Source organism: Eurosta solidaginis, chromosome 3 (genome assembly GCF_040869045.1).
Source record: "Eurosta solidaginis isolate ZX-2024a chromosome 3, ASM4086904v1, whole genome shotgun sequence".
In the NCBI taxonomy this organism is placed as follows: domain Eukaryota; kingdom Metazoa; phylum Arthropoda; class Insecta; order Diptera; family Tephritidae; genus Eurosta; species Eurosta solidaginis.
In genome coordinates this window covers 105876102-105895349 of record NC_090321.1, presented here as the reverse complement: position 1 = coordinate 105895349, position 19248 = coordinate 105876102, and the positions used below count along the sequence as shown (strand labels likewise).

At 36.4% G+C, this 19248-nt stretch overlaps 1 protein-coding gene and 1 long non-coding RNA gene across 5 annotated transcripts in view; one reads left to right on the top strand and one right to left on the bottom strand.

The window, feature by feature from the left end:
* The window catches only part of Phk-3 (Pherokine 3), a 136797-nt gene that overhangs the window by 99576 nt on the left and 17973 nt on the right, over positions 1-19248 (top strand). The gene's annotated exons all lie outside the window — the stretch shown is intronic.
* On the bottom strand, positions 2978-3607 carry LOC137246577 (uncharacterized). Of its 2 annotated transcripts, none has more exons than XR_010951570.1 (3): positions 3477-3607; positions 3244-3330; positions 2978-3177 (listed from the first exon to the last, which is right to left on the bottom strand). It is a non-coding gene; the product is annotated as an uncharacterized lncRNA (long non-coding RNA). The 2 variants fall into 2 exon arrangements; XR_010951571.1 differs by having other exon boundaries at positions 3244-3437; positions 3509-3607.

Here is a 19248-nt window from a genome sequence, read left to right as displayed (position 1 = left end):
ATCGCTAACAGTTCTAGCTCTCTAATAGGCTTGTTTTGCTCAGACTTGCTAAAGGATTTAGAAGCGAAATGCACTGATAAATCGTTGCCGTCATGGAGCTGGCTTAGTACTGCGCCGTAACCTGTTTTTGATGCATCGACTGTTACAATGAATTTTTTTGTGAAGTCAGGATACTGCAAAATTTTTGGTGAAATCAAGGCCATTTTTAAACATTCAAATGAATGTTTGCATTCATCACTCCAGAAAAATTGCGCATTTTTTCGACTTAGCGCATTTAATGGTGCTGCTAGCAAAGCGAAGTTGGGTATAAACCTGCGATAGTAATTCGCGAAAGCAACAAATCGCCTACAAGTGTAGTGCCGTCTATTATATATTTTGAGTACATTGACTTTGCCGGATTTAAAATTCTTACGGTTTGTATATTTTTTTTTTAGTTGATTTTTACATATTTGTATACCCGTGTTTATTGTTTTTGTTTTCGTACTTCATGTAGTTGTAATTTTTGTTTAGCGATTATTCACTTTTTTTTTAAATTTGTTAAAGTGTTATATTTTATTGTTGTTGCTTTCTATTAGCTGAACTACTTTCCATTTTTTTCTCTGTTGAACTTTTTAGTAATTTAATCGTTGTAGTTTTTATATATTTTTTTAACTTTCATGTGATGTTTGTGTACATTGGTATGTACTGCTTATTGCACATCACTCTGTTCGCTCTTTACATATTAATAAAATATTTGTGCATACGTATATATGCATTTTATTGGTTTTTCTGGACTTTCCGTCTCTTTTTTTTGTATTTTTTTTGTATATGACACTTAGTGAGTATATATATTCAAATATATTATTTTTTAGTATGTAGCTTCTAATTTTGCAAACACTCGTTCAGTTATTATATGTTCAATTTAATATATTTTTTTTTTATATCTCCAAATTAATTAATGTAATTTCTTTTAAAATTTTTGTTCTATCACTCACTTAGTTAATTATCTTTTAAACGTTTTTTTTTTGTTTGTGTTCGCACAAACTTGTACAACTGTCACGGTCGCCATGTACAGTCGCCGTGTACAGATACTTACTCTTTACGTATCAAATAAAAATAAATGATGAGTGCACGGCTACAAGGTTCTGCTAAGACTAAGTTTATTAATTTTAATAGACAGTTACAGAGTAGCTGATTAATGTATGATTGGTACAAAGAGAAATTAGCGGTAGAATATAAATATATGATACTTATGTTATAAAGGCGTTAACAGACTATAGCTATAAGTATGTTCATGTTATTCTAATTCATATGCGGTGGCCTACAGGCGCACAAACACATGCATATATCTTATCTGAGATGCTCCCAAAAGTAGGCAATTATCTGTGAAAGTATCACTCACATATACACGCGCTTATGAGAAGCTATAACGTGCATCTGTAGTTATGTTATAGCTGGTAGCAAATTTTAGAAATAGAAACGCCTAGAAATATGTCAACGAGGAAACCAAAAAAGTAAAAAAGCAGCAGCAGTAGAAGTGTTATTGTAAAGGCCATTTTGCATTACTGAATAGTGGAGTTATTTATTCAACAGTTTAGTGATTCGAACGTTAGTAGAAGGTTGCAAATAAGAGGAATTGCACTAAATTCGTTCCAATATGTTACTCGAACTTATAATTTGGTTCTCTTTTCTTTATCACCTAGCATTTGCAGTTTTTAATATATTCACTATCATCCAATAGGTCGAATATGTTAAATGAATAAATAGTTGCATCAATTATGTAATTACTTTATTCTGCAGACTTTTAACAATCTCTCTGTGTGTCATTTTACTGTTTCCGGTTTCATAGGCTGATGACATTCAGTTATACATGTCTGGTAGCGCGAGTTGTAAAATTCCGTCCCTAAATTTGCAGCTTATGTTGAAAGGGTTTAAGGTTATGTGATATCAGTTGACACGCCATTAATTTAGTCTTGAATATCCGCAAATCGGCAGTATTTGGCGAGTACTCCGAGTGTATTTCTGCCATAAAAGGCTCTCAGTGAAAACTCATCTGCATTTGCAGATGCCGTTCGGAGTCGGCATAAAAAAGTAGGTTCCGTCCCGCTAATTTGTACGAAAAATTAAAATGAGCACGACACAAATTGGAAGAGAAGCTCGCCCTATAATCTTTTCGGTGGTTATCGCTCCTTAAATTTATTTTTATTTCATCTGCATATTTATTTTTAACGTCCTTTAGAGCTATGAAGTTGTTTTCACATGATTAGGTCAGCTAATTGTTTTTTTTTCCCCTAAAGTATCCCTTTTGTACCAGACGAAAGAATTTCCAAACTTACGACAGTGTTGCTTTTTAACCATTTCCATACGTCAATAAACTAAGAAGTTATGGCACTTTTAATGTTATTTTTAGCTAGTAATCAATGTGAATACGGCTGATCACCGGCTCCTCCACTGATTGCGCTACCAAAAATCCACAAGCCGGACACTCCAATGTGGCCCATCATTAATTTTAAACCGGCACCATGTTACAAACTGTCCAAATATTTAAGAACGATATTGAAAGATACTCTGGAGCTACACTCAGAGAAAAAATACTGTAATATTAACCAAATTAGGGGTTGAGACAACAGATTTCACAGGTAAATCACATCCAAAGCATTTATTGGTTAAAACAACAGATGCTTATCAGTTGCCCACAGCTCAACAGTTTCACTGTTGAATTTTCAAAATTTCTGTTCAGTCAACTTTTATTAATACGTTGGTTCAACAGTTCATCAGGTAATTGTTAAAAGTTTAGACGGTTATTTTGCCGCATTCTTTTTGTGTAAATAAAGGTGTGACTTGTTCATTCAACTACAAAAATGCAGTTGATTTAAGAGAAAATGTGTATTTTGGAAAGTCAAAACTGGTTCTTTTTATAAACAATTTAGTTTCCAATGGATATATTTCACTCATTTATTTTACATAGTTTTAGTTATTAAATATGTATATTTAAAAATAATACTTAACTGTGTTTAAAATAACAAATTACACATTGGGTACCTATGGAACAAAAAACTTGTATTAATTTTAAAATTTCATTTTACATTTTAAATACTTAAATAAAGCATAAATAAATAATAAGTTTTTAACAAATAATATTAAGAGTTTGTTGTCTTTTCCTCGAGGATAATGCTCCAGAATATTTTGAATGTCTACCTACATTATAAAATATAATATAATAATGCCACAGATCCATGCATACTTATATATGTATATTATTACCTCAAGCGAACCATGCGAAGTTTGTGATGCACTCAAAAGGTGTAGAGCTGAATGAAACATCCTCGTTCTCCTTAATCCATTGGTTGACTTTAACCAAGATAGAAAAAAAAAACTGAAAATCAGAGTGCATCGACAGTTGAAATAATGACAGAAATGATGACCGACTTGTCATTTGTTAAAATAAAGTTGGAAAACTGTAAAGAAAAAGGTGTTATTTAAAAGAGTATTCATACCTCCTGTTTTCTCCACAATTTGATTTTTTTACGCAATTTCGCTTTAGTGCCTACTACATCAGCTGACGGAAAAATTTTGTCCAAGTCGATTTGAGTTAAGTATCTTAACTCTTAAGTTCCAACGCTCGCGTCTATAAACAAGTATATACATATGTACATTATTAAAACAGGTTCAATAAATAATTTTTTTGCAAATTAAATATGCATTTTCACTTGATCCAGTTTCGTTTGCATATGACAATATATAGTTGCGCAAGAGGCATTAAATTATGCGTTTTGGCCCCGGTATCAATAATCCTAAGGCAGAAAGAAAAAAAATTGTTTTGACTAGAGATATTTGCAAAAAACTGTTGCAAGTTTTCATGTGGTTGTTGTACCTATAATTCATCTATTTGTTGTACTCGCAGGCACAGTCACTGCAGGCTTTTCGTCTGCCTGCACTTCTTCGCTTTCACATATAAATATATTAAAACCACTATCGGATACTTCCATATTATTATTAAAAAGTTATAAATTATCCGCAATCCGAAAACACTTGATAAATTTTCACAAATCACTTGATTTTTTCATAAAAATCATGGCTTGCTTAGCATAAGTTCAAACTAACGGAAACGCGGTTGGTTCAACATGATTCATTTTGCAAATTCTGTTAGTTGTTACCAGATAAAGGGAAATACCAGATGTACGATTTATTTAACAGTGGCAATTGGTAATTTTATGGAGGGATTTGTGTATCTAACAGTGGTAATTGAAAAATCAACTGCGATTTCTGCTAGTAATCAATAGATTTATTTATTGAATTACCAGTCACCAGTCACCCAACAGCTTAAATTAACAATTTTCGGGTTCAAGTCCACAGGGAGACAGTTAATACAACAGTGTCAGTTGTTATGCCAAACATTATTTCTGGCAATAATTTATTGTAATAAGCTGAACAGGTTTATTTGTTATAGAAACAGTTTCTCATAGTTCCTTTACCCCATAAATCCGTTATATTAACAAACAAGTAAGGAAGGCTAAGTTCGGGTGTAACCGAACATTACATACTCAGTTGAGAGCTATGGAGACAAAATAAGGAAAATCACCATGTAGGAAAATGAACCTAGGGTAACCCTGGAATGTGGTTGTATGACATGTGTATCAAATGGAAGGTATTAAAGAGTATTTTAAGAGAGAGTAGGCCATAGTTCTATGGATGGACGCCATTTAGGGATATCGCCATAAAGGTGGACCAGGGCTGACTCTAGAATTTGTTTGTACGATATGGGTATCAAATGAAAGGTGTTACTGAGCATTTTAAGAGGGAGTGGGCCTTAGGTCTCTCGGTGGACCCCTTTTCGAGATATCGCCATTAAGGTGGACCAGGGGTGACTCTAGAATGTGTTTGTACGATATGGGTATCAAATGAAAGGTGGTAATGAGTATTTTAAAAGGGAATGGGCTTTAGTTCTATAGGTGAACGCCTTTTCGAAATGTCGCCATTAGGGTGGGCCAGGGGTGACTCTAGAATATGTTTGTATGATATGGGTATCAAATGAAAGATGGTAATGAGTATTTTAAAAGGGAGTAATCCTTAGTTCTATAGGTGGACACCTTTTCGAGATATCGTCATAAAGGTGGACCAAGGGTGACTCTAGAATGTTTGTACGATATGGGTATCAAACGAAAAGTGTTACTGAGCATTTTAAGAGGGAGTGGGCATTAGGTCTATAGGTGGACGCCTTTTCGAAATGTCGGAATTAGGGTGGGCCAGGGGTGACTCTAGAATATGTTTGTATGATATGGGTATCAAATGAAAGATGGTAATGAGTATTTTAAAAGGGAGTAATCCTTAGTTCTGTAGGTGGACGCCTTTTCGAGATATCGCCATAAAGGTGGACCAAGGGTGACTCTAGAATGTTTGTACGATATGGGTATCAAACGAAAGGTGTTACTGATCATTTTAAGAGGGAGTGGGCATGAGGTCTATAGGTGGACGCCTTTTCGAGATATCGTCATTAGGGTGGGCCAGGGTTGACTCTAGAATGTGTTTGTACGATATGGGTATCAAACGAAAGGTGTTACTGAGCATTTTAAGAGGGAGTGGGCATTAGGTCTATAGGTGGACGCCTTTTCGAGATATCGCCATTAGGGTAGGCCAGGGGTGACTCTAGAATGTTTGTACGATATGGGTATCAAATGAAAGGTGTTACTGAGCATTTTAAGAGGGAGTGGGCATTAGGTCTATAGGTGGACGCCTTTTCGAGATATCGCCATTAGGGTGGGCCAGGTGTGACTCTAGAATGTGTTTGTACGATATGGGTATCAAATGAAAGGTGGTAATGAGTATTTTAAAAGGGAGTAATCCTTAGTTCTATAGGTGGACGCCTTTTCGAGATATCGCCATAAAGGTGGACCAAGGGTGACTCTAGAATGTTTGTACGATATGGGTATCACACGAAAGGTGTTACTGAGCATTTTAAGAGGGAGTGGGCATTAGGTCTATAGGTGGACGCCTTTTCGAGATATCGCCATTAGGGTGGGCCAGGGGTGACTCTAGAATGTTTGTACGATATGGGTATCAAACGAAAGGTGTTACTGAGCATTTTAAGAGGGAGTGGGCATTAGGTCTATAGGTGGACGCCTTTTCGAGATATCGCCATTAGGGTGGGCCAGGGGTAACTCTAGAATGTTTGTACGATATGGGTATCAAACGAAAGGTGTTACTGAGCATTTTAAGAGGGAGTGGACATTAGGTCTATAGGTGGACGCCTTTTCGAGATATCGCCATTAGGGTGGGCCAGGGGTGACTCTAGAATGTTTGTACGATATGGCTATCAAACGAAAGGTGTTACTGAGCATTTTAAGAGGGAGTGGGCATTAGGTCTATAGGTGGACGCCTTTTTGAGATATCGCCATTAGGGTGGGACAGGGGTGACTCTAGAATGTGTTTGTACGATATGGATATCAAATTAATGAGGGTTTTAAAAGCGAGTGGCCCTTAGATGTATATGTGAAGGCGTTCTCGCGATATCGACCAAAATGTGGACCAGGTGATCCAGAAAATCATCTGTCGGGTACTGCTAATTTATTTATATATGAAATACCACTAACAGTATTCCTGCCAAGATTCCAAGGGCTGTTGATTTCGCCTTGTAGAACTTTTTCATTTTCTTATACTTAATATGGTAGGTGTCACACCCATTTTACAAAGTTTTTTCCAAAGTTATAGTTTGCGTCAATAAACCAATCCAGTTACCATGTTTCATCCCTTTCTTCGTATTTGGTATAGAATTATGGCATTTTTTTTTCATTTTTCTTAATTTTCGATATCGATAAAGTGGGCGTGGTTATGGTCGGATTTCGGCCATTTTTTATACCAAGATAAAGTGAGTTCAGATAAGTACGTGGGCTAAGTTTAGTAAAGATATATCGGTTTTTGCTCAAGTTATTGTGTTAACGGCCGAGCGGAAGGACAGACGGTGGACTGTGTATAAAAACTGGGCGTGGCTTCCACCGATTTCGCCCATTTTCACAGAGAACAGTTACCGTCATAGAATCTATACCCCTACAAAATTTCAGAAGGATTTGTAAATGTTTGTTCGACTTATGGCACTAAAAGTATTCTAGACAAACTAAATTGAAATGGGCGGAGCCACGCCCATTTTGAAATTTTCTTTTATTTTTGTATTTTGTTGCATCATGTCATTACTGGAGTTGAATTTTGACTTAATTTACTTATATACAGTAAAGATATAACATTTTTTGTTAAAATTTGAATTAAAAAAAATTTTTTTTTTTAAAGTGGGCGTGTTCTTCATCCAATTTTGCTAATTTTTATTTAACACATATATAGTAATAGTAGTAACGTTCCTGCCAAATTTCATCATGATATCTTCAACGACTGCCAAATTACAGCTTGCAAAACTTTTAAATTACCTTCTTGTAAAAGTGGGCGGTGCCACGCCCATTGTCCAAAATCTTACTAATTTTCTATTCTGCGTCATAACGTCAACCCATCGACCAAGTTTCATCGCTTTAACCGCCTTTGGAAATGAATTATCGCATTTTTTCGGTTTTTCGAAATTTTCTATATCGAAAAAGTGGGCGTGGTTATAGTCCGATATCGTTCATTTTAAATAGCGATCTGAGATGAGTGCCCAGGAATCTACATACCAAATTTCATCAAGATACCTCAAAATTTACTCAAGTTATCGTGTTAACGGACAGACGGACGGACGGACATGGCTCAATCAAATTTTTTTTCGATACTGATGATTTTGATATATGGAAGTCTATATCTATCTCGATTCCTTTATACCTGTACAACCAACCGTTATTCAATCAAAGTTAATATACTCAGTTGAGCAGAGACCACGCCCACTTTATCGATATCGAAAATTAAGAAAAATGAAAAAAATGCCATAATTCTATACCAAATACGAAAAAAGGGATGAAACATGGTAACTGGATTGGTTTATTGACGCAAACTATAACTTTGGAAAAAACTTTGTAAAATGGGTGTGACACCTACCATATTAAGTATAAGAAAATGAAAAAGTTCTACAAGGCGAAATCAACAGCCCTTGGAATCTTGGCAGGAATACTGTTAGTGGTATTTCATATATAAATAAATTAGCAGTACCCGACAGATGATTTTCTGGATCACCTGGTCCACATTTTGGTCGATATCGCGAGAACGCCTTCACATATACATCTAAGGGCCACTCGCTTTTAAAACCCTCATTAATTTGATATCCATATCGTACAAACACATTCTAGAGTCACCCCTGTCCCACCCTAATGGCGATATCTCAAAAAGGCGTCCACCTATAGACCTAATGCCCACTCCCTCTTAAAATGCTCAGTAACACCTTTCGTTTGATACCCATATCGTACAAACACATTCTAGAGTCAACCCTGGCCCACCCTAATGACGATATCTCGAAAAGGCGTCCACCTATAGACCTAATGTCCACTCCCTCTTAAAATGCTCAGTAACACCTTTCGTTTGATACCCATATCGTACAAACATTCTAGAGTTACCCCTGGCCCACCCTAATGGCGATATCTCGAAAAGGCGTCCACCTATAGACCTAATGCCCACTCCCTCTTAAAATGCTCAGTAACACCTTTCGTTTGATACCCATATCGTACAAACATTCTAGAGTCACCCCTGGCCCACCCTAATGGCGATATCTCGAAAAGGCGTCCACCTATAGACCTAATGCCCACTCCCTCTTAAAATGCTCAGTAACACCTTTCGTGTGATACCCATATCGTACAAACATTCTAGAGTCACCCTTGGTCCACCTTTATGGCGATATCTCGAAAAGGCGTCCACCTATAGAACTAAGGATTACTCCCTTTTAAAATACTCATTACCACCTTTCATTTGATACCCATATCGTACAAACACATTCTAGAGTCACACCTGGCCCACCCTAATGGCGATATCTCGAAAAGGCGTCCACCTATAGACCTAATGCCCACTCCCTCTTAAAATGCTCAGTAACACCTTTCATTTGATACCCATATCGTACAAACATTCTAGAGTCACCCCTGGCCTACCCTAATGGCGATATCTCGAAAAGGCGTCCACCTATAGACCTAATGCCCACTCCCTCTTAAAATGTTCAGTAACACCTTTCGTTTGATACCCATATCGTACAAACACATTCTAGAGTCAACCCTGGCCCACCCTAATGACGATATCTCGAAAAGGCGTCCACCTATAGACCTCATGCCCACTCCCTCTTAAAATGATCAGTAACACCTTTCGTTTGATACCCATATCGTACAAACATTCTAGAGTCACCCTTGGTCCACCTTTATGGCGATATCTCGAAAAGGCGTCCACCTACAGAACTAAGGATTACTCCCATTTAAAATACTCATTACCATCTTTCATTTGATACCCATATCATACAAACATATTCTAGAGTCACCCCTGGCCCACCCTAATGGCGACATTTCGAAAAGGCGTCCACCTATAGACCTAATGCCCACTCCCTCTTAAAATGCTCAGTAACACTTTTCGTTTGATACCCATATCGTACAAACATTCTAGAGTCACCCTTGGTCCACCTTTATGACGATATCTCGAAAAGGCGTCCACCTATAGAACTAAGGATTACTCCCTTTTAAAATACTCATTACCATCTTTCATTTGATACCCATATCATACAAACATATTCTAGAGTCACCCCTGGCCCACCCTAATGGCGACATTTCGTAAAGGCGTTCACCTATAGAACTAAAGCCCATTCCCTTTTAAAATACTCATTACCACCTTTCATTTGATACCCATATCGTACAAACACATTCTAGAGTCACCCCTGGTCCACCTTAATGGCGATATCTCGAAAAGGGGTCCACCGAGAGACCTAAGGCCCACTCCCTCTTAAAATGCTCAGTAACACCTTTCATTTGATACCCATATCGTACAAACAAATTCTAGAGTCAGCCCTGGTCCACCTTTATGGCGATATCCCTAAATGGCGTCCATCCATAGAACTATGGCCTACTCTCTCTTAAAATACTCTTTAATACCTTCCATTTGATACAAATGTCATACAACCACATTCCAGGGTTACCCTAGGTTCATTTTCCTACATGGTGATTTTCCTTATTTTGTCTCCATAGCTCTCAACTGAGTATGTAATGTTCGGTTACACCCGAACTTAGCCTTCCTTACTTGTTTGTTAATATAACGGATTTATGGGGTAAAGGAACTATGAGAAACTGTTTCTATAACAAATAAACCTGTTCAGCTTATTACAATAAATTATTGCCAGAAATAATGTTTGGCATAACAACTGACACTGTTGTATTAACTGTCTCCCTGTGGACTAAAACCGAAAATTGTTAATTTAAGCTGTTGGGTGACTGGTGACTGGTAATTCAATAAATAAATCTGTTGATTACTAACAGAAATCGCAGTTGATTTTTCAATTACCACTGTTAGATACACAAATCTCTCCATAAAATTACCAATTGCCGCTGTTAAATAAATCGTACATCTGGTATTTCCCTTTATCTGGTAACAACTAACAGAATTTGCAAAATGAATCATGTTGAACCAACCGCGTTTCCGTTAATTTGAACTTATGCTAAGCAAGCCATGATTTTTATGAAAAAATCAAGTGATTTGTGAAAATTTATCAAGTGTTTTCGGATTGCGGATAATTTATAACTTTTTAATAATAATATGGAAGTATCCGATAGTGGTTTTAATATATTTATATGTGAAAGCGAAGAAGTGCAGGCAGACGAAAAGCCTGCAGTGACTGTGCCTGCGAGTACAACAAATAGATGAATTATAGGTACAACAACCACATGAAAACTTGCAACAGTTTTTTGCAAATATCTCTAGTCAAAACAATTTTTTTTCTTTCTGCCTTAGGATTAGTGATACCGGAGCCAAAACGCATAATTTAATGCCTCTTGCGCAACTATATATTGTCATATGCAAACTAAACGGGATCAAGTGAAAATGCATATTTAATTTGCAAAAAAATTATTTATTGAACCTGTTTTAATAATGTACATATGTATATACTTGTTTATAGACGCGAGCGTTGGAATTTAAGAGTTAAGATACTTAACTCAAATCGACTTGGACAAAATTTTTCCGTCAGCTGATGTAGTAGGCACTAAAGCGAAATTGCGTAAAAAAATCAAATTGTGGAGAAAACAGGAGGTATGAATACTCTTTTAAATAACACCTTTTTCTTTACACTTTTCCAACTTTATTTTAACAAATGACAAGTCGGTCATCATTTCTGTCATTATTTCAACTGTCGATGCACTCTGATTTTCAGTTTTTTTTTTCTATCTTGGTTAAAGTCAACCAATGGATTAAGGAGAACGAGGATGTTTCATTCAGCTCTACACCTTTTGAGTGCATCACAAACTTCGCATGGTTCGCTTGAGGTAATAATATACATACATAAGTATGCATGGATCTGTGGCATTATTATTTTATATTTTATAATGTAGGTAGACATTCAAAATATTCTGGAGCATTATCCTCGAGGAAAAGACAACAAACTCTTAATATTATTTGTTAAAAACTTATTATTTATTTATGCTTTATTTAAGTATTTAAAATGTAAAATGAAATTTTAAAATTAATACAAGTTTTTTGTTCCATAGGTACCCAATGTGTAATTTGTTATTTTAAACACAGTTAAGTATTATTTTTAAATATACATATTTAATAACTAAAACTATGTAAAATAAATGAGTGAAATATATCCATTGGAAACTAAATTGTTTATAAAAAGAACCAGTTTTGACTTTCCAAAATACACATTTTCTCTTAAATCAACTGCATTTTTGTAGTTGAATGAACAAGTCACACCTTTATTTACACAAAAAGAATGCGGCAAAATAACCGTCTAAACTTTTAACAATTACCTGATGAACTGTTGAACCAACGTATTAATAAAAGTTGACTGAACAGAAATTTTGAAAATTCAACAGTGAAACTGTTGAGCTGTGGGCAACTGATAAGCATCTGTTGTTTTAACCAATAAATGCTTTGGATGTGATTTACCTGTGAAATCTGTTGTCTCAACCCCTAATTTGGTTAATATTACAGTATTTTTTCTCTGAGTGTAGCTCCAGAGTATCTTTCAATATCGTTCTTAAATATTTGGACAGTTTGTAACATGGTGCCGGTTTAAAATTAATGATGGGCCACATTGGAGTGTCCGGCTTGTGGATTTTTGGTAGCGCAATCAGTGGAGGAGCCGGTGATCAGCCGTATTCACATTGATTACTAGCTAAAAATAACATTAAAAGTGCCATAACTTCTTAGTTTATTGACGTATGGAAATGGTTAAAAAGCAACACTGTCGTAAATTTGGAAATACTTTCGTCTGGTACAACAAAAGGGATACTTTAGGGGAAAAAAAAACAATTAGCTGACCTAATCATGTGAAAACAACTTCATAGCTCTAAAGGACGTTAAAAATAAATATGCAGATGAAATAAAAATAAATTTAAGGAGCGATAACCACCGAGAAGATTATAGGGCGAGCTTCTCTTCCAATTTGTGTCGTGCTCATTTTAATTTTTCGTACAAATTAGCGGGACGGAACCTACTTTTTTATGCCGACTCCGAACGGCATCTGCAAATGCAGATGAGTTTTCACTGAGAGCCTTTTATGGCAGAAATACACTCGGAGTACTCGCCAAATACTGCCGATTTGCGGATATTCAAGACCAAATTAATGGCGTGTCAACTGATATCACATAACCTTAAACCCTTTCAACATAAGCTGCAAATTTAGGGACGGAATTTTACAACTCGCGCTACCAGACATGTATAACTGAATGTCATCAGCCTATGAAACCGGAAACAGTAAAATGACACACAGAGAGATTGTTAAAAGTCTGCAGAATAAAGTAATTACATAATTGATGCAACTATTTATTCATTTAACATATTCGACCTATTGGATGATAGTGAATATATTAAAAACTGTAAATGCTAGGTGATAAAGAAAAGAGAACCAAATTATAAGTTCGAGTAACATATTGGAACGAATTTAGTGCAATTCCTCTTATTTGCAACCTTCTACTAACGTTCGAATCACTAAACTGTTGAATAAATAACTCCACTATTCAGTAATGCAAAATGGCCTTTACAATAACACTTCTACTGCTGCTGCTTTTTTACTTTTTTGGTTTCCTCGTTGACATATTTCTAGGCGTTTCTATTTCTAAAATTTGCTACCAGCTATAACATAACTACAGATGCACGTTATAGCTTCTCATAAGCGCGTGTATATGTGAGTGATACTTTCACAGATAATTGCCTACTTTTGGGAGCATCTCAGATAAGATATATGCATGTGTTTGTGCGCCTGTAGGCCACCGCATATGAATTAGAATAACATGAACATACTTATAGCTATAGTCTGTTAACGCCTTTATAACATAAGTATCATATATTTATATTCTACCGCTAATTTCTCTTTGTACCAATCATACATTAATCAGCTACTCTGTAACTGTCTATTAAAATTAATAAACTTAGTCTTAGCAGAACCTTGTAGCCGTGCACTCATCATTTATTTTTATTTGATACGTAAAGAGTAAGTATCTGTACACGGCGACTGTACATGGCGACCGTGACAGTTGTACAAGTTTGTGCGAACACAAACAAAAAAAAAACGTTTAAAAGACAATTAACTAAGTGAGTGATAGAACAAAAATTTTAAAAGAAATTACATTAATTAATTTGGAGATATAAAAAAAAAATATATTAAATTGAACATATAATAACTGAACGAGTGTTTGCAAAATTAGAAGCTACATACTAAAAAATAATATATTTGAATATATATACTCACTAAGTGTCATATACAAAAAAAGAGACGGAAAGTCCAGAAAAACCAATAAAATGCATATATACGTGTGCACAAATATTTTATTAATATGTAAAGAGCGAACAGAGTGATGTGCAATAAGCAGTACATACCAATGTACACAAACAACACATGAAAGTTAAAAAAATATATAAAAACTACAACGATTAAATTATTAAAAAGTTCAACAGAGAAAAAAATGGAAAATAGTTCAGCTAATAGAAAGCAACAACAATAAAATATAACACTTTAACAAATTTAAAAAAAAAGTGAATAATCGCTAAACAAAAATTACAACTACATGAAGTACGAAAACAAAAACAATAAACACGGGTATACAAATATGTAAAAATCAACTAAAAAAAAAATATACAAACCGTAAGAATTTTAAATCCGGCAAAGTCAATGTACTCAAAATATATAATAGACGGCACTACACTTGTAGGCGATTTGTTGCTTTCGCGAATTACTATCGCAGGTTTATACCCAACTTCGCTTTGCTAGCAGCACCATTAAATGCGCTAAGTCGAAAAAATGCGCAATTTTTCTGGAGTGATGAATGCAAACATTCATTTGAATGTTTAAAAATGGCCTTGATTTCACCAAAAATTTTGCAGTATCTTGACTTCACAAAAAAATTCATTGTAACAGTCGATGCATCAAAAACAGGTTACGGCGCAGTACTAAGCCAGCTCCATGACGGCAACGATTTATCAGTGCATTTCGCTTCTAAATCCTTTAGCAAGTCTGAGCAAAACAAGCCTATTAGAGAGCTAGAACTGTTAGCGATTTACTTCGCTATTAAGCAATTTCGACCATACATATATGGAACGCATTTCACGGTTAGGTCAGACCATAGACCTCTGGTCTATCTTTTCAACATGAAAGATCCAACATCAAAACTTGCCAGAATCAGGTTAGAACTCGCGGTGTACGATTTCACAATCGAATATATCAAAGGAAAAACCAACGTAGCAGCTGATGCACTTTCGCGCATTTCATTTTCTGATTTAAAACAAGAATCTAAACACATTCTGGCAATGAAAACTCGGTCAATGACGAAAAAATTCCAACCAAATACAAACAATGAAAGTCCCACTTTAACAGAGAAAGTTATGGTATATGACAAATTCGAATTCGAATTTTCCAAGAAAATACCGAAAATAAGATCTCAAATATGTTATGATAAATATAAAACAAATTTTAATGTTCTTATATTTGCGCATATTAAATCCAAACGCATTTTTTAACTAGTGTTGCTACTGTTAACGAAACTCTGAATTTAGATGATTTGCTTTCGAGGTTGCAAAAGGCGGCCGACAGTCAGCACTTTAAGAAAATAGAATGGCCAAAGGATGACATAGTTTTTAAACATATTTCCATATCCGAGCTAAAAGCCAAAGGAAATGACATCCTAAAAACATTAGAAATTATATTAACTGACCCGGTGGAAACAGTGACTGATAACGACAAAAAACTACAGTTAATGACCATTTACCACACTGACCCATTATCAGGTCATTGTGGAACAAAAAAGCTATACGCGAAACTGAGAACAAAGTTTCATTGGAAAAATATGACGAGAGATATATCCAAATTTGTGAAGCTCTGCGTGGATTGCATATACAATAAAGTTAAGCCCAAAAATAAAGAAAAATTAGTTATTACGGCAACACCAATAAAGCCTTTCGATGTTGTTGTAGTAGACACAATCGGGCCTTTACCAACTTCTGATATCGGTAACAAGTTCGCTGTTACCTTGATATGTGATTTAACAAAATATCTTGTAACCATAGCAATACCTGATAAAACAGCCAGTACTGTTGCCAAAGCCATTTTCGAAGGGTTCATTCTTACCTACGGTGTAATGAATGCCATTAGAACGGATTTAGGCACGGAATATAAAAACGAAATCTTTAACGAATTATGTAATATTTTAAAAATAACCCATGACTTTTCTACGGCTTACCACCATGAAACAGTGGGTACAATAGAACGTAACCATCGCGTTTTTAATGAATATCTTTGCGCATACTTGAATGAAACATCTTCTGACTGGGATACCTATTTAAAATATTTCACATTTCATCATAACGTAACCGTTAACTCAGCTTTCGATAATAAGATAACGCCATTTGAGTTAGTTTTCGGCAAAAACGCTATATTACCGCAAGAGGTACAAACTGTTACAATCGACCCTATTTACAATATTGATAACTATGCTAAAGAAATGAAGTATAGGATGCAAAAATCGCATAATCTTGCAAAAAGTTTGATAAGTAAACACAAAGCTCGAAACAAGTTGCTATATGATAAAGGCGCTCGACCGTTAAATTTGAAAATAAATGACTTGGTACTAGTCGAAAGACAGCCTAACCAAAAACATAACAGCATCTATGAAGGCCCATTTCAGGTTCAAAAGGTCGACGGTGTTAATGTCACATTCTTTGATGAAACACAAAAAAAAATCTAGAACGATACACAAAAATAGATTAAGGAAAATTAATTTAAAAAAATAATTTATAAAATGGAAATGTACAATTTTAGCCTTAAAATATATATTCACGCGTATATGTATCTATGAATTTTTAGATTAGTGCTGAACAAATTCTTAAACTTATACATTTATGAAAAAAAAATTTGAATTACGTAACTACATTTTACATTTTCAGTATGCGGGTATCCCACTCTTTATGGAACTTGTCCACTACTTTCCTTCAGTGCCCCTCCAATGTTCCACCATACCATCGGACTGAGGGTGCAATGCAGCTGTCCATGTTTTTCGAATGCCCAATGATTTACACATTTCCTTGAACACAGCTGATTCGAAATTCCTGCATTGGTCAGAATGTAACTCTATTGGTACACCATACCTTGCAACCCAATTGTTTATAAACACTTCTGCTACTGTTTCCGCTTCTTGATTTGGGATTGGGTATACCTCTGGCCATTTGTTGAAATAATCCATAAATACCAGTACATATTTGTTTCCGCAGTTGGTAGTAGGAAATGGACCTGCGACATCCATAGCGATCCTTTCAAATGGCGCACCTGAGTTATATTGCTTCATCTGGCCATGACTCCGGGTTTTGGGCCCTTTCGCTCTGCTGCAAACCTCGCAGTTCGCAATCCACTCAGTGACAGACTGACGGCAGCCAACCCAATAGAATCTCTTTTTAATCTTCTCGAGCGTCTTCGTGATTCAAAGATGACCTCCGCTTGGACCATTATGCATCTCGCTGAGCACGTCAGGAATCCTCTTCCTGGGAACAACTATCAGTTTCTTCTTGCATTGACCATCTCACTCTCCCATACTCGATGCAAGCAACAGGATATCAATTCTAAACTGTTCTAATGGGCCCAATATGACTTCGCAATGGGACTCTCTGCTGACATCTCCTCTCTGTTCGGTCTTTTGTTTCGTTCAATTAATTATCGTGTTAACGGACAGACGGACGGACGGACGGACGGACATGGCTCAATCAAATTTTTTTTCGATACTGATGATTTTGATATATGGAAGTCTATATCTATCTCGATTCCTTTATACCTGTACAACCAACCGTTATCCAATCAAAGTTAATATACTCTGTGAGCTCTGCTCAACTGAGTATAAAAAATTGTTGTTTTAGCGGTATTTAAAAACAACAGCAGAGAACTGTTAATATTACAGTATTATGTCTCTGAGTGTAAGGAAACAACATGCAATAGCTAACACAACAGAACTAATAGAGAAACTTGAGATCGTAAAGCTGACAAATAACAGCAAATCGTTTGACATAAAATATTTATACCCATCTATACCACTATCGGAGAGATTGGACATAGTTAGCTCAACAATAGTTCATGATACAAAAAACAAAGTGAAAAGTATGCAAATCACAAATACGCTAAAAACCACTTTACATCAAAACTATTTTCAATTCAGTAATAAAATATATAGACAAACAAACGGTCTTGGAATGGAATCGAAAGCCCCACATCAGCCATTGTTATGGAAGCGTTCATGCAAAATCTGGAAGAAAAGTACATACAGGAGCTGAAGTCCAAATTAGGCGTGTCATTTTACGATAGATGACACAATATGCGTTTTAACTACTAATAACGTAGAGCTTGTACCGAAGTACCTCAACAAGCAGCAAGGTTAGGTTAGGTTGAACTGGCCGGTCCATGAGGACCTCACATAGACTGATTGAGTCCGTAGTGTTACCAGAAGTTTTTTTTAACGAACAAACTGAAAACCCCTATCAAAAACCAGGACCTATGTTATATAACTCCGTCCTCTTGGCAAATACTAGAAGCTTCCTAGGACTTAAGCCACTTGCTGCTTCTAGATCTGACAGCTGTATCACTCCTAATATCTGGAGTCTTAGCCTGGCAAGTGCAGGGCACGAGCACAGAACGTGCTCTATCGTTTCCTCCTCCAACCAGCACTTCCTACATCTGCTATCACTGACCAAGCCTCTCTTTTTAATGATAGAAGCAACTTTGTTAGTCTAAGGTTGTAAGACGTACACATAATCTTCGACACTTTACAGCCCCGCGCTTGAACCCACGCCTTTCCCGCTTGGTCGATCATATGCACCTCTCGCCTTCGCTTAATCTCGCCCAGTCTAATTGGGACGTATACGGAGCAAGTTTCAAGGTATGCGCCCTTTTTAGTTAGTTCGTCCGCTTTTTCATTCCCATCTATTCCCATATGCCCTGGGACCCAATATAGATGTATGCTTCTCCCTGTCCCGATTCTCTCCAGAGACTGCTTACACTCTAACACGCATTTAGATGCTGTGCTATGCGAGATTATTGCCTTATTTGCTGCTTGACTGTCAATATAAAAGTTAACACGGTGGCAGCTTAAGCTATTCTCTTCCATGGTTTCTACTGCTTTGGTTACAGCTAATATTTCCGCTTGGAAAATGCTACAGTAATCCGGCAGCCTGTAGGATCTGCTTATTTCCGGATCAGCACAGTGTACCGCAGGCCCTACTCCTTCCACTATTTTGGGACCATCTGTGTACGCATGTATCGCCTCGTCCGCCATTTGCGCACCCTTGCGCCAACCGTCCACCTCTATTGTGGCCTTAAGATCTCCCTCGAATCGCAGAATCAGGGAATCAGGTAGTCTGTTCGTCTTGTGATTGATGACGCTATACTACTATGGCCATATGGTCGGCTCTCAAGCTGCCCCGAGGCACCGAGCCTGGTTGCAGTTGTTAATGCTATGTTCTTTGCTACCAGGTCTACAGGTGGAATGTGCAGAATGGCATACAGTGCAGCCGTCGGGGTTGTTTTCAGGGCTCCCGTAATGCTAAGCATCGATAGTCTGCATACCCCCTCTAATTTCTTTAGGTATCTTGTTTTTTGTGTGGCTTTCCACCAAACAAGAACTTCATAGTATAGAATAGGGCTTACAA